The following is a 15,807-nucleotide window of genomic DNA, read 5'->3' as shown; positions in this document are numbered from 1 at the left end:
GGATTTAACCAGCAGTAGAGGGTACGGGTTTAACCAGCAGCAGAGGGTAAGAGTTTAACCAGCAGCAGAGGGTTAGGGTTTGACCAGCAGAGGGTTAGGGTTTAACCAGCAGAGGGTAAGATTTTAACCAGCAACAGAGTTGTGGTTTAACCAGCAGAAGGTAAGGGTTTGACCAGCAGAGGGTAAGGGTTTAACCAGCAGAGGGTTAGCATTTAACCAGCAGCAGTGGGTAAGTGTTTAACTTGCAGAGGGTAAGGGTTTAAGCAGCAGGAGGTTAGGGTTTAACCAGCAGAGGGTAAGGGTTTAACCAGCAGAGGGGAAGGGTTTAACCAGCAGCAGAGAGTAAGTGTTTAACCAGCAGAGGGTAAGGATTTAACCAGCAGAAGGTAAGGGTTTAATCAGCAACAGAGGGTAAGTGTTTAACCAGCAGTAGAGAGTAAGAGTTGAACTAGCGGTAAGGGTTTAACCAGCAATAGAGGGTACGGGTTTAACCAGCAGCAGAGGGTAAGGTTTTAACCAGCAGAGGGTTAGAGTTTAACCAGCACAGGGTAACAGTTTAAGCAGCAGAGGGTAAGGATTTAACCAGCAGCAGAGGGTAAGGGTTTATCCGGCAGCAGATGGTTAGAGTTTAACCAACAGAGGGTAAGGGTTTAACCAGCAGCAGAGGGCAAGTGTTTAACTAGCAGAGGGTTAGGGTTTAACCAACAGAAGTTTAGGGTTTTACCTGCAGAGGGTTAGGGTTTAACCAGCAGAGGAGGGTAAGTGTTTAACAGCAGAGGATAAGGGTTTAAGCAGCAGAGGGTAAGAGTTTAACCATCAACAAAGAGTTGTGGTTTAACCAACAGCGGGTAAGGGTTTAACCAGCAGAGGGTAAGGGTTTAACCAGCAGAGAGCAAGGGTTTAACCAGCAACAGAGAATTATGGGTTAACCAGCAGGGGGTTAGGGTTTAACCAGCAGCAGAGGTTAAGACTTTAACCAGCAGCAGTGTGTAAGGATTTAACCAGCAGGGGGTTAGGGTTTAACCAGCAGCAAAGGGTAAGGGTTTACCCAACAGCAGAGGGTAAGGGTTTAACCAGTAGCAGAGGTTTTGGGTTTAACCAGTAGCAGAGGGTTTGGGTTTAACCAGCAGAGGGTTAGAGTTTAACCAGCAGAGGGTAAGGGTTTAACAAGCAGCAGAGGGCAAGGGTTTAACTAGCAGAAGGTAAGGGTTTAACCAGCAGAGGATAAGGGTTTAACCAGCAGTAGAGGGTAAGTGTTTACTCAGCAGAGAGTAAGGGTTTAACCAGCAGAGGGTTAGGGTTTAACCAGCAGTGGAGGGTAAGTGTTTAACAGCAGAGGTTAATGGTTTGATCAGCAGAGGGTAAGCGTTTAACCACCAACAAAGAGTTGTGGTTTAACCAACAGATGGTAAGGGTTTAATCAGCAGAGGGTTAGGGTTTAACCAGCAGTGGGTAAGGGTTTAACCAGCAGCAGAGGGTAAGAGTTTAACCAACAGCAGAGGGTAAGGGTTTAACCAGCAGAGGGTAAGAGTTTAACCAGCAGCAGGGGGTAAGGATTTAACCAGCAGAGTGTAAGGGTTGGACCAGCAGAGAGTAAGGGTTTAACCAGCAACAGAGAATTATGGTTTAACAAGCAGAGGGTAAGGGTTTAACCAGCAGCGAAAGAACTATCGCATTTTTTTTGCAGTCTCAAGCTTCATTTGAATCCAACCAACTGGCCTCAGATGTCAGAGTTCTGGAACAGCATTCCCTCTTTGGGCCACTGGAATTTCGTCTGCTGCAATTGTACAAGGTACTGGTGAGGCCACAACTTGAGTACTGTGTGCAATTTTGGTCCCCTTATTTGCGGAAGGATATATTGGCCTTGGAGGGAGTACAGAGAAGGTTCACCAGGTTGATACCGGAGATGAGGGGGTTAGCTTATTGAGTACATTGGGCCTGTACACGTTGGAGTTTAGAAGGCTGAGGGGAGATCTTATAGAGACATATAAGATAATGAAGGGGCTAGACAGGGTAGAGGCAGAGAGATTCTTTCCACTTAGAAAGGAAACAAGAACTAGAGGACACAGCCTCAAAATAAGGAGGAGGCAGTTTAGAACAGAGTTGAGGAGGAACTTCTTCTCTCAGAGGGTAGTGAATCTCTGGAATTCTCTGCCCATTGAAGCAGTGGAGGCTACCTCGTTAAGTATGTTTAAGTCACAGGTAGATAGATTTCTGATCAATAAGGGAATTAAGGGTTATGGGGAGCGGGTGGGTAAGTGGAACTAAACCACTATCAGATCAGCCATGATCTTATTGAATGGCGGGGCAGGCTCGAGGGGCTAGATGGCCTACTCCTGCTCCTATTTCTTATGTTCTTTTGTTTGTCCACTTGGAGTGGCGAAGGTGAATCCTGCAGTTTGGGGAGTGGGACAAGCCCAGACTGTCCACTCCTGGCTCTGCATAAGTACACAGTAAGAAGTCTCACAACACCAGGTTAAAGTCCAACAGGTTTATTTGGTAGCAAATACCATAAGCTTTCGGAGCACTGCTCCTTCATCAGATGTCTGCATAAGTACACACAGGGTTACCTGAGAGTTCATCTTCAGGTCAACTATTCCTAGCTTGATCTTGAGCCCAGTTGTCTTCTTAAAAGAGGCAATGGGGGGTCCGATGCGCCTTGATTTGTATTCCAATTGTGCCTATTGCCCAAATCAGGGTGAAGGCGCCTCAGGTAGTCAGCCTGGAGTGCAGTGCAATAACGTGAATGGAATGTCAATCATCCCCCAATATCTTTGGGTCATTACCATCGTGTTTCATGGCAAACAGCGTTCTCAAAATCTACCCCCACACCAGGTGCAGCTCTCCTCCAATCTATTGATGGAAAGTTTGCAGAATCATGTGAATGGCTGTTAGGTTATCTCTTCAGGGACCACCTCCTGCCCCCACCCCGCCACCCCCACATCCCCCCCTCCCAACCAAAATTTGGGAGCAGCCATGCCGAAATTCCAGGTGGATGTCCACAGATGGTAGAAGAGGCCAGATTTTAATGATCTGGGAGGAAGCCCCAGTAATGCATTGGAAACCAGATAATACTGCAGTGCATCACTCAGCTTTTTAACACCACCATTCCATTAACACCCGACTTTCAGCTTTCCCATCTGATAGACAGAGTATATCAATGAACAACTGAGCTCTGTCACAGAGCCTTAACCTTTCACTTTCTCCACATATTTGTTTTTCTTGTTATAAATTAAATCTCTATAAACTGCGCTTCTTTATACATTAATAAAATAACAATACAGGACATTCAACTTTGTCTTTCAAAATGGCAAAACTGGCAGTCCCATTAATCAATGAGAACACAGTTGTGGTGATAGATTACTGGCATATGAAAGCTGATAATTGGTCTAACTATTATAGTTCCTGTCAATAAACCAGTATTTAATATATTTGAAATAAATATGAATTGTATTTCTGAGTTGTAAAGAAATCAGCAACTAGATCAAAAGTATGAACAGGTGTGATCAACCCCTGTAATCTGGTCATGATTGGGTGAGATATTAAACCCAGAGGCGAATGGTCATTCACAGGAACAAATGTGCTTAACCTGTGCTTAACCCTCTCTCCACTCACATTGTCTGTACCTTTAAGACTTGATTACCTGTAAAGACTCGCATTCCAACCATTATTTTATAAATTGAGTTTGTGTCTTTATATGCCCTGTTTGTGAACAGAACTCCCACTTAACTGACGAAGGAGCAGTGCTCCGAAAGCTAGTGGCTTTTGCTACCAAATAAACCTGTTGGACTTTAACCTGGTTGTGGGACTTCTTACTGTATCCAAAGATGGGCAGGTTAGGTTAGTTGGCCATGACAAATTGCTCCTTAGTGTCAGGGGGATGAGCAGGATAAATACATGGGGTTACTGGGATAGGGCCTGGGTGGGATTGTTGTCAGTGCAGACTCGATGATCCAAATGGCCTCCTTCTGGACTGTAGGGATTCCATGATTCTATGATTCTATCTAAATGACTCGCTTTGGACCAGCCTTTTAGTATATAATTGTGAATTGAATCCTTATATCGCCACTTTGAACGCACGCCTACTATTGTTTTAGCACCTAAAATTTTATACTCCATTGTTCCCCATGTCACTCAAGTAAACATTTGTTTCCCTGCTGCTAAGCTAATTTGTCTACCAGCAACCCTTCAGACAGCCACACTTATATCAGTTCCTTTTTTTGTCCAAGTCTTTATTTTTCCTAAAACCTCTTTAACCTTTACTTTATTCAATCCTTAAATCTTCATTTTATTCTAAGATCTTGACACCTTGTCAGGGTTATCCAAAAGACAGCAATATAATCCCTCACTTTATGAATGTCACCCCCAGGGTTCCAAGAGGTCTTCAAATTCCCTGTGATAAAGGCCAAAAGACCAACATGACGAAATGCTGTGAGGAACAGTCAGATGTAACATTTCCATTGCTGTGGAAAGGATTTGACAAACACCACATTGCAGAACTCATGCTGTAAAGGAAACAATAACAAATGATTTGCTTTTGGTTGCACTATTTTCTGTTCGAAGCTAATCGCTGCAATTTGTAAAAGTCTGTGCAAATCACCCAAGTAGCAATCATGTTCTTTCTTTGTGGCAGCTTTTAGTTGCCACTTCAAAGTCCAACCCAAGTAAAAAATGACGAGGAGACGATAGTACAAAATGGCGATGGGACTGCAACTTGCATGTGTACAACACCTTTAATACAGTAAAACATTCCAAGGCGCTTCACAGGAGCATTATCGAGCAAAAGTCAACCCCATAACCACATGAACAGCTGAATAAAAGCTTCATTAAAGAGCTAGGTTTTAAGGAGCGTCTTAAGGAAGGAGAGAGAGAAGTAGAATCAAAGAAGTTTGGGGAAATAATTCCAGGGTTTAGGGCCCATGCAACTAAAGCCAATATGCAGGAGCTGGAAACTGGGGATGTGGCATGGTGGCATTACGGTTTGCACTGCTGCCTAACAGCGCAGGGACTTGTGTTCAATTCCTGGCTTGGGTCGCTGTCTGTGTGGAGTCTGCACGTTCTCCCCGTGTCTGCGTGGGTTTTCCCTGGGTGCTCCAGTTTCATCCCATCATCTGAAAGATGTGCTGGTTAGGTGTATTGGCCATGCTAAATTCGTCCTCAGTGTACCTGAACAAGTGCCTGAATGTGGCGACAAGGTGATTTTCATAGTAACTACATTGCAGTGTTAATGTAAGCCTACTTGTCACTAATAAATAAACTTTAAGAGGCCAGAATTGGAGGAGCACAGATATTCCAGAGAGTTGTATGGCTGGGGGAAGTTACAGGGGCTCTCTCTCAAAAAGGAGGAGAGCTGCCTATGTCCTCTGGGATGTTGGCAACTTTCCCATACAATATGGGGTCCTGTGATGCCATTTGGTTTCTGAAGCAATTTTGAGATACAAAAGCAGAAGTCCTACTTGGTGCTAAATCCCTTGAGTAAAACCAGATGGATTTTGGAAGCATTATTTGGGGGTGGAGTGGGGAACGGGGATCTAGGCTGCAAACAGTTTGATTAAAATATTGGGATTTGTTCATCATTGCATTCTTTTGATTTCCACAGCACAGGTTGCCTAAGGGAGGCTTTGTTGCACATATTCCATATCATCCATCCTCTATAAGAGCACAACTCATCATGGGTGTCATTTTGCAACTTTGATTTGGTTGCAGGAAGAGGGAGGGTAGCAGCAAAAGTAGGAGGCTACTCTGCCACAAGGAGGAGGCACTAGTCAACTGGGAAAGCAGTAGATAAGGAGTGCTGCTTAAAGAAGGCTTTATCCAACCCACAAGACCTACAGGCCCGGAATTATGTTTCCCGGACTGAGGCAGCTGTGCTTCTCCGGGCCAACTGTCAAGCAACTTCGCAGCATCCTGTAACATGAGTTTTTACTGTGAGGCGGGAAGGATATGGGTCAGGCTGAAAATAGTGAAGAACCCGGCAAGGCTCAGGAAGGTAGGCAAGAGTTTTACAGCTGGGTGTATTTGGTGGAGATAGGGAAGAGACAGGAAACTCGGACTGGGGGAAACAGAAAGCTGCCAGGAGGGTCCAGAAGCACGCCTCCTCCTGATCCACAAGGAGCATTGAAAATAATACTTACCTTGTGGAGCTGGAATCTCCCTTTTACTGCCAGTTTTCACAACCCCTGGGAAACACATGCAGCAACAGCAAATTTTAAACATGCTCTCAGTTGCACTATGGTAGACTGATTTAAATGTCTCAATTAAACGTCTTGCCTCTATTGGGTGAACACACAAATGCCCCAATAATCACTTTTTGCAAAATCAGGAGTGGGCATTTGTGTGTACTAATGTGTTGGGATTGTGTTCGCCATATTTAACTCTTTCATCTAGACTCCATGATGGATTTACACCTACCTATTTAAAATAGATGAAAGAAAATGGACAGCAAGCCAGAAAATACCAGTGCGATACTCAATATCTTGGCTGAAGTGATCAGTTTTGAGGACAAACATAGAAGTGGTGAAAGTGTTAGAAAGAGATTTTGGTCCATGGCAGCTGAAAGCTCAATCACTGCTGGTGGTGAAGTGAGGTTGAAATGAGCAGGGGGCTAGACTCAATGGAACAAAGCCCCCAATATTAAGAATGTGGGTTATGTGGGCAGGGGGGGGCAAAGCTTCAGACAGGAGACTAAGAAGTCCAGGTTTCCTCACAACAAATGCCTGAGTTTAAGTTTACTCTCTGATGTTTCGCTGTTTTGAGGATATCCTTCTCTGCAAACAACTGGCCTGGATTTCTGTCCATAAGTGTTACAAAGCTGAAAACCCAGCATCACCTGAGCATACTTACTTTTTGTGCTAAGTCTGAAGAAGTAGGGTGTATGTCTGTGGGATGGTGTTTAACTTGGAACAACAGAGATAGCTAGCTGTTAGGATTTATACTGCAGCAGTTTAAGTCTTGTAATTGGTAAAAGTTATGCTAATTCTTTTTGTTATATTTTAATTGTTTTCTTAAAAAAAATTTGTTTGATAAAAGCTTCCTAGTGGATCACTTGAATCATACCTGGAGTGAAACGCCTTATGTTCACGCATGCCAAAATCAAATATAAAACTTAGGGTCTAAGCTAATTTCACAAAACACCTTTGAGTTTCTGGCCTGGGTCTTAAAACTTTGGCTGGAATTTTACTGGCCCGCCTGCCATGTTAATCGGAGCAGGTGAGGGGTGGACCATGGAAAGGTCCGTTGACCTCGGGCGGGTTTTTATGGTTTCGGGACGAGCAAGGCCATAAAATCCCACCCATTAACTCTGTTGCTGCCAGACCTGCTGAGTTTTTTCAGCGCTTTGTCTTATTTCAGGGGAAAAGAATGATTTATGTGCCAGCTCAGCAGAAGGTGAGGTTATAGATGAGATTTCCTCAAATGTGAACCTTAATAAGGAGATGGACAGCTCAGTACGCAGTACATTGGTTGGCCTACCAGACAGTCTCCCGTCACTGTTAAGGTGGAAGGAGGAGTCTGGTTCTAACTTGGCAAAGGGCATTGGACAGAGCATTTCCTCTCCACAGCCTCTGCTGCATCGCCCGAACAGCCTGCAGACACAGAGGCTCTATTGTTGCGGTTCCATATATATTGCCGTCTTTGTGTGGATACGTCATTAAATCCCTCAGCCTTCTGTGTGAGGATGCAGCAACATTCTCCGCCAAATTGATAAAGCCACCGCAATACTCTAGATGATGTTCAGCAACTTTACAAAGCAGGATTTATTCAGGACTACCTTACCTGCAAGTTGGGTGCTTTGTCCTTTAAGTAACATTAATGCTGGGGTCCTTTGGCAGCTGAATGCATGTTGTTTGGTGAATGAATAGCAAAATTTGTTGACTGCACCTGTGCTGCCCAAATTTGGAAGTTGGGAGTCACATAGAGCCAGTAGGGTCACATAACAACATAAGAACTAGGAGCAGGAGTAGGCCATCTGACCCCTCGAACCTGCTCCGCCATTCAATAAGATCATGGCTGATCTTTTTGCAGACTCAGCTCCACTTACCCGCCCGCTCACCATAACCCTTAATTCCTTTACTGTTCAAACATTTATCTATCCTTGCCTTAAAAACATTCAATGAAGTAGCCTCAACTGCTTCACTGGGCAGGGAATTCCACAGATTCACAACCCTTTGTGTGAACAAATTCCTCCTCAACTCAGTCCTAAATCTGCTTCCCCTTATTTTGAGGCCTTGCCCCTAGTTCTAGTTTCACCTGCCAGTGGAAACAACTTCCCTGCTTCTATCTTATCTATTTCCTTCATAATCTTATATGTTTCTATAAGATCTCCCTCATTCTTCAGAATTCCAATGAGTATAGCCCCAGTCTACTCAGTCCCTCCTCATAAGCCAACCCTCTCAACTTCGCATTCAACCTAGTGAATCTCCTCTGCACCCCCTCCAGTGCCAGTATATCCTTTCTCAAGTAAGGAGACCAAAACTGTACACAGTACTCCAGATGTGGCCTCACCAGCACCTTATACAGCTGCAACATAACCTCGCTGTTTTTAAACTCCATCCCTCTAGCAATGAAGGACAAAATTCCATTTGCCTTCTTAATTATCTGCTGCACCTGCAAACCAACTCCTTGTGATTCTTGCACAAGGAGACCCAGGTCCCTCTGCACAGCAACATGCTGCAATTTTTTACCATTTAAATAATAGTCCATTTTGCTATTATTCCTACCAAAATGGATGACCTCACACTGAGTGCAGTCTGGATAGCACTATTTCAGCTGATTCTGGTACACACAGGAAATACCCGTGTGAGTGCCTTTCTCAACATGGCATGCTACATGAAAGCAGCTGGAGGTTCGGCATCCACCGCAAGGAGGGTGTTTGGTGTCCTTAGCACCATCGTCAGCTCTTGGCATGTGGAGTATAAGACAGATCAAATGAGTAAAACGTATACAAGCAGTCAGAGATGGGAGTACTGGGTTGTACGACAGTGTCTCACATATTCAGATTGTATTTGAAACATATTTCGCTAACATAAACATTCCACGTTATTAGAACATATATTAGGATCAAGGATCAATCTTCCAGATTATTTCCTTGCTGATATTATCCCTCAGTTACAGATTGACCATGATAATTGAATGATCTAAAAGAACTACTATGCACATGACAAATTGAAAACCCTTTTGCCCTTTTATTAAATATCTGCTGAACAGCTACATGGTTAGAATTATTATTCCCGAAATCTTAGCCTCATGTTTCAGAATTTCCATCTGTATTTTACACAGAAACTATTGGAAGATTAATTTCTTTTGATGTATTTTTAAAACAAAATGCATTTTAAGGAGACACCTAATTGAAAGCTAATTAATATGCCAATGCAAGTTCTCTTCCCAAAATACTATAAACAAGAAGCAATTTTTAAACTTATCCTGCTGTTACGATTCCCATAGAGACCAATAATTTTTATAAAGATATTTACATCTCCAGTGACTGACCGAAAGGATCACATTGCAAGTTTTCTAGTGTTAAAACTTTTACCACAATAAATAAATGACAAACAGTATTATCTGAACACTATTCAGCAGGCAAATCATACTTTGAACCACAGAAAAGAAATTCCTCATTTAGCTTTAACACTATCAAAAATCCCAAGCCACAGTTATAGTTTACACCATCCCTTAAGTGGTCACTTCCAGAACCAGTCCAAAGTTATTCCTAGATTCCCAGCTTCCTTTTCTGTTTCCAAGCTAGCTATATCCTAACTGACCTTCAAGAGAGGGTTACACTGAAGATTCCTTCCCTCTATCCCAAGCCAGGCGAAACTTCCAACTGCTTTAAAATCCTCACAAACTTGGTCTCCTCAATCTGAGAGTGAGCTCCCACCTGTATTCAACATGGTGAACATTTTCTCTGCTTCGGGTGCAGGACTGGTTTCCCCCATCTCTTCGATGGTTGTAGACTGATATATGTCTGAGAGTTTCAGGGACATCTTAGAAACTTTGTAACTTGATACTACAATGGTTTTATATGGGCTTTGCCCCTCCCAAAGCCCATCTTCATGGCGACATGAATCATGATGTAGGGATGCCGGCGTTGGACTGGGGTAAACACAGTAAGGACTTTAACCTGGTGTTGTTAGACTCCTTACGACATGAATCACGTCAGCCTTGTATCCAGGCAGAAATGCAAATTAGCTACCCCCTAGATCTTCAAATCCATTCTTTCTTGACATTACTGTCACTTCTCAACGAAATCCGGAGACCAACAATCTACCAACAGTCTGTGCAGTTGCTCTTACCATTGTCTACAAGTGTGAGCATCTTGCACCTTCTCCCAGTAGGTCAATCTAGATCCCACTATCCCCATAGCAACAAAGCCACCCAGACTTGTTGCCAGGCAAAATTCAAAGCAGGTCTCAAGACTCCCTTCATTATTCCATCATACCTTAAATTAAGAGACTGTCCCAAAATCATAACAATCTTATAAACGTCATATTTGTTACAGTGGCCATTGGATGTAGTTTATTTAGACTTTCAGAAGGCTTTCAACAAGGTCTCACATAACAGACTAGTACATAAAGTTAAAGCACATGGGATTGCAGGTAATGCCTTGAGAGGGATAGAGAGCTGGTTAGCAGATAGGAAGCAAAGAGTTGGTATAAGTGGGCCTTTTTCTGATTGGCAGTCAGTGACTAGTGGGGTTCTGCAGGGATCTGTGCAAGGACCCCAACTGTTCACATTATATATGAATGATTTGGAAGAGAGAACTAAATGTATTATCTCCAAATTTGCAAATGATACAAAGTTGGGTGGAAGGGTAAGTTGTGAGGAGGATGCAGAGATGCTTCAGCGTGATTTGGACGGGCTGAGTGTGTGGGCATCTGCATGGCAGATGCAGTATAATGTTGATAAATGTGAGGTCATCCACTTTGGTAGCAATAATAAGAAGACAGATTATTACTTGAATGGGTGTAAATTGAGAGAGGTGGATACTCAACAAAACCTTGGAGTCCTCGTGCATCAGTCACTGAAAGTAAGCGCGGAGGTACAGCAGGCAGTAAAGAAGTCAAATGGTGCGTTGGCCTTCATAGCAAGATGGTTTGAGTACAGGGATAGGGATATTTTGCTGCAATTGTACAGGGCTTTGGTAAGGCCACACCTGGAGTATTATGTGGAGTCTTGGTGTCCTTATCTGAGGAAGGATGTCCTTGCTATAGAGGGAGTACAGCAAAGGTTTATCAGGCTGATTCTTGGGATAGCAGGTCTGTCATATGAGGAGAGATTAAGTCGGTTAGGATTATATTCACAGGAGTTTAGAAGAGTGAGACGGGATCTCATAGAAACTTATAAAATTCTAACAGGTTTAGACAGGGTAGATTGAGAAAGAATGTTCCCGATGGTGGGGAGTCCAGAATGAGGGGTCATAGTTTGACGATAAGGGATAAACCTTTTAGAACTGAGGTGAGGAGAAATTTCTTCACCCAGAGGGTGTTGAATGTGTGGAATTCACTACCACAGATTGTAGATGAAGCCAAAACATTGCCTGATTTCAAGAAGAAATTAGATATGGCTCTTGGCGTTAAAGGGATCAAGGGAAATGGGAGGGAAGGGAGGATCAGGATATTGAATTCGATGATCAGCCATGATCAAAATGAATGGCCTACTCCTGCTTCTAGTTTCTGTGTTTGCATACTTTAAGAATGACCATACTCGTGTATCTGCAAACATCAATGTATCACAGCATGTACTTCGAGGAAAAAACATTCAAATACTCTACAGACTTGGAAAATAACAGTTTCTCCTCATCACAGTCTCTATTTTCTTTCCAACAAACCTTTTATCCACTAAAGAACATGAAACAGTTTTGACAAGTTTCTCTACTCTCCCAGCATATTTGTTCTGTGGTTTATAGATTTTTATTCTGTTCAATGCATAACATTTTTGAAATAGCAGGCATTCTTTATGCAGCAAGAAAAAAGATGAAAAATGACATCTCCTAATGTGATTTATCCTCAACCAAAGGTCTATATTTTTCAATAAAATTTCATTTCAGTTCGCTTATCCCACTCATTTTGAAATTGTCCTTTAAAATCTACAAATCAAGGCATATGAGAGGGAGACTATTTTTGAGCTATGCTTTGTGCTATTTTGTGTAAGTGGACACTAAATGTTCCTCAGGGATAGCTTAAAAAACTCTTGTGTGGCTATGCAGTTACCGATCCTAACAGAGGGCTATTTGTCAGGCAGTTTCACACTAATGTAGAGCTGGAAAACACAAATGGGGCAGAGGAGATTTACGAGGATGTTGCCGGGATTAAGTGGTATGCCTTATGAGGATAGGTTGAGAGAGCTAGGTCTATTCTCCTTGGAGAGGCGAAGGATGAGAGGTGACCTGATAGAGGTATATAAGATGATGAGAGGTATTGATAGAGTGAATTCTCAGAGGCTTTTACCCAGGGCTGAAATGGTTGTCACGAGAGGACACAGGTTTAGGGTGCTGGGGAGTAGGTACAGAGGAGATGTTAGGGGTAAGTTTTTCACTCAGAGGGTGGTGGGTGTGTGGAATTGGCTGCCGGTAGTGGTGGTGGAAGCGGATTCCATTGAGTCTTTTAAGAGACTTTTGGATAGGTTCATGGAGGTTAGTAAGATAGAGGGTTATAGATGAACCTAGAAGGTAAGGAAATTGTTCGGCGCAACTTGTGGGCCGAAGGGCCTGTTTGTGCTGTAGCTTTTCTATGTTCTAAGTTCTATGTTCAGTTATCCTGATCCCTCATGAAAGCATCAGCCAAAAGTCAATAGGAACCTTGGACAAACATCATAAATAATGGGGGATCAGGGAAACTTCCTTGCAAGTTATTGACCAGTCCCTTTTTCCTTAAAAAAATTAGAAAGCTCAAAGTAAATTTGCATTACTTTTTGGTCTTTAAACCTCAGCTGCCCTTTGATGAACTTCAGGGAAAGTAGTACAATCCAATCAGTCTTGCACTGTTGAAGCAGTCTTTTGGTTGCAATATTAAACTGAAACACTGGGTAGGATTTTCCAGCCTCGCTCGCCCCAAAACCGAAAAATCCCACCCAAGGTCAACAGATCTTTCCATGGTCTGCCCCTCATCTGCTCTGATTCCCATGGCAGGCGGGACAGTAAAATACTGTCTGCTTTGTGTGGGTCCCACAGCAGATTTCAAAGAAGAGCAGTTGTACTACCTCTGTTGCTGTGGGCAATATTTAACAGCTAATCAGCACAATAAAAACCATTCGGTCCTGCCATTGTCAATGGGATTTTCCATTGAATACACCCCACTGGGAAAACCAAGGTGAGCTTGCACCATTGGCAAGACCGGAATATTCTGCCGGCTTGAACAGCCAAAAGATCTCGCCCCTTATCTGTTCATTATCAAATTGCAGTTTGTGAGCTAGGCTGTGCATTCCCTACTTTACAAAGTTGTGATGTCCTCTCAAATTGATCAACATTACTGGCACTATTATAGAAGCGCCAGAGATGGGGTTGGAAAACACCACAAAAAAAGACTTTTAGCCAAGTTAAGCAAGCACTTCAATTTTCAAGTTTATTAGTATATTTTGATTCCTCTGGGTGCTCCGGTTTCCTCCCACAGTCTGAAAGACATGCTGGTTAGGTGCACCAGCCATGCTAAATTCTCCTTCAGTGTACCCGTATAGGTGCCGGATTGTGGTGACTAGGGGATTTTCACAGTAACCTCATTGCAGTGTTAATGTAAGCCTACTTGTGACACTAATAAATAAACTTAAACTTTAAAAAACTTACATGCAATGCATCACAGTATGGAGTTGGGGCTGTGTCATTCTATACAATGGATGACGGGTCTGAGAGACACATCCGATATGTATCAAGAACCCTATCAGATGCAGAAAGAGGATACTCACAGATAGAAAAAGAAGGCCTCGCTGTTATCATAGAATCATAGAATCCCTATAGTGCAGAAGGAGGCAAGTCGGTCCATCAAGTCGGCACCGACCCAATCCCACCCAGGTCCTATCCCCATAATCTCATTTATTTACCCTGCTAATTCCCTGACATGAAAGGGAAATTTAGCATGGCCAATCAACCTAACCTGCACACCTTTGGAATGTGGGAGGAAACCAGAGCACCCGGAGGAAACCCACGCAGACACAGGGAGAATGTGCAAACTCCACACGGACAGTGACCCGAGGCCAGAATTGAACCCGGGTGCCTGTGCTGCAAGGCAGCAGTGCTAACTGCTGTACAGCATTAAGATGTTTCATCAATACAGGAACCATTTTACTATTATCTCAAACCACTTTCAGGGCTTGTCAAGGAAGACAAAGCAATTCTGCTTCTGCTAGAATACAACAATGTTTTTAAGTTTACACAGACACGGGAAGAATATGCAGACTCCGCACAGACAGTGACCCAAGCCCTCATCCTACTATTGAAATTGAACCCCGGTCCCTGGTGCTGAGAGGCAGCAGCGCTAACCAATGTGCCACCAATAATGTGAATATACTTTGGAACATTAGCCAAGGGCTCACATAGCCAATGCAGACACTTCAAGTCATCCTCCATTACCAGAAAGTTTGCTACTTTGTCACAAGAGATTGTAATGGCCTTCAATTTTATGGACTCTTTATCTGTCACAGCACAGCAAGTTAAGTCAAGCTCTGACGAAGGGTCATCAAAATTCAAAACATTAACTTTGTTCTTTCTCCACCGATGCTGTCAAACCTGCTCAGATTTTCCAGCATTTGTTTTGTTTCAGATTCAAACATCTGCAATCATTTGCTTTTATTTTAAGCAAGTCAAGTACTAGACTAAAGAGACCCATTGTGGTCAAAGATTAAGTATATGATATTGCATGGCAGACAAAATGAGAAAACTTCAGGAGGAATGAAGCCTTATCAGCTTGTGAGGATAGTGTCATTCTTCGGGGAATGAGAATGGTCATCCCCATACTGCTTGAAGAATTGCATAGTGCCCATCTGGGTGTGTCAAGATGAAAATGCTAGTGAGAAGCTATGTTTGGTGGCCTGGCATCGATGCTGATACAGAAAGGATTGTGAAACAATGTGAGTAGTGCCAATTATAGCAGAAGTTATCTGCTACAGCCTCCTTGCACCCTTGGCAACGGCCAGGTCAACCATGAGTGAGAGTTCATATCGATTATGTTGGCCCATTTATGGGCTTGGTGTTCCTTTTGCTAGTGAACGCCCACTCGAAATTGATAAGAGATATTTGAAATTAAATCCACAGCTTCATACGCTACTGTTGAGGAACTACACCAATGTTTTGCCACCCACGACAATTCAAAAGGTCTTGTCTCCGACAATGAAACGGCGCTCACAAGTGCCAAAGTCCAAATGTTCATGGCCTGCAATAGAATAGAACGTATCCGTACAGCACCTTATCACCCCTCATCAAATGGGCTCGCTGAATACGCAGTGCAAACATTCAAGGCCAGTATGAAGAAGCAAATACTAGCTTCATTGCCCTCCTCCCCATTCCCCCCTCCCCTCCCATTCCTCCACTCTCCTCCCCACTCCCCCTCCTCCCCATTATCCTCCCTCTTCTCCCTATTCCCCCCTCTCCTTCCCATTCCCCCCTCCCCATTTCCCCCCTGCCCCCCCTCCCCACTCATTTTCTGCTAGCTTATAGAACCACCCCTCATCCTTCTATTGGAAAAGCTCCAGCTGAGTTGCTAATGGGTCGATGTTTAAGGACGAAGTTGAGCAGGTAGTTCTGAATTTGATGGGGGGGGTGGTAGTGCTGGAGACAAGGCAGAGTTGTCAGAAAAGGAGCCATGATTTGTCAAAAGAAGAAAG

This window comes from Mustelus asterias, chromosome 17 (genome assembly GCF_964213995.1).
Source record: "Mustelus asterias chromosome 17, sMusAst1.hap1.1, whole genome shotgun sequence".
Classification (NCBI taxonomy): domain Eukaryota; kingdom Metazoa; phylum Chordata; class Chondrichthyes; order Carcharhiniformes; family Triakidae; genus Mustelus; species Mustelus asterias.
Note: the sequence above shows the minus strand (reverse complement) of the source record.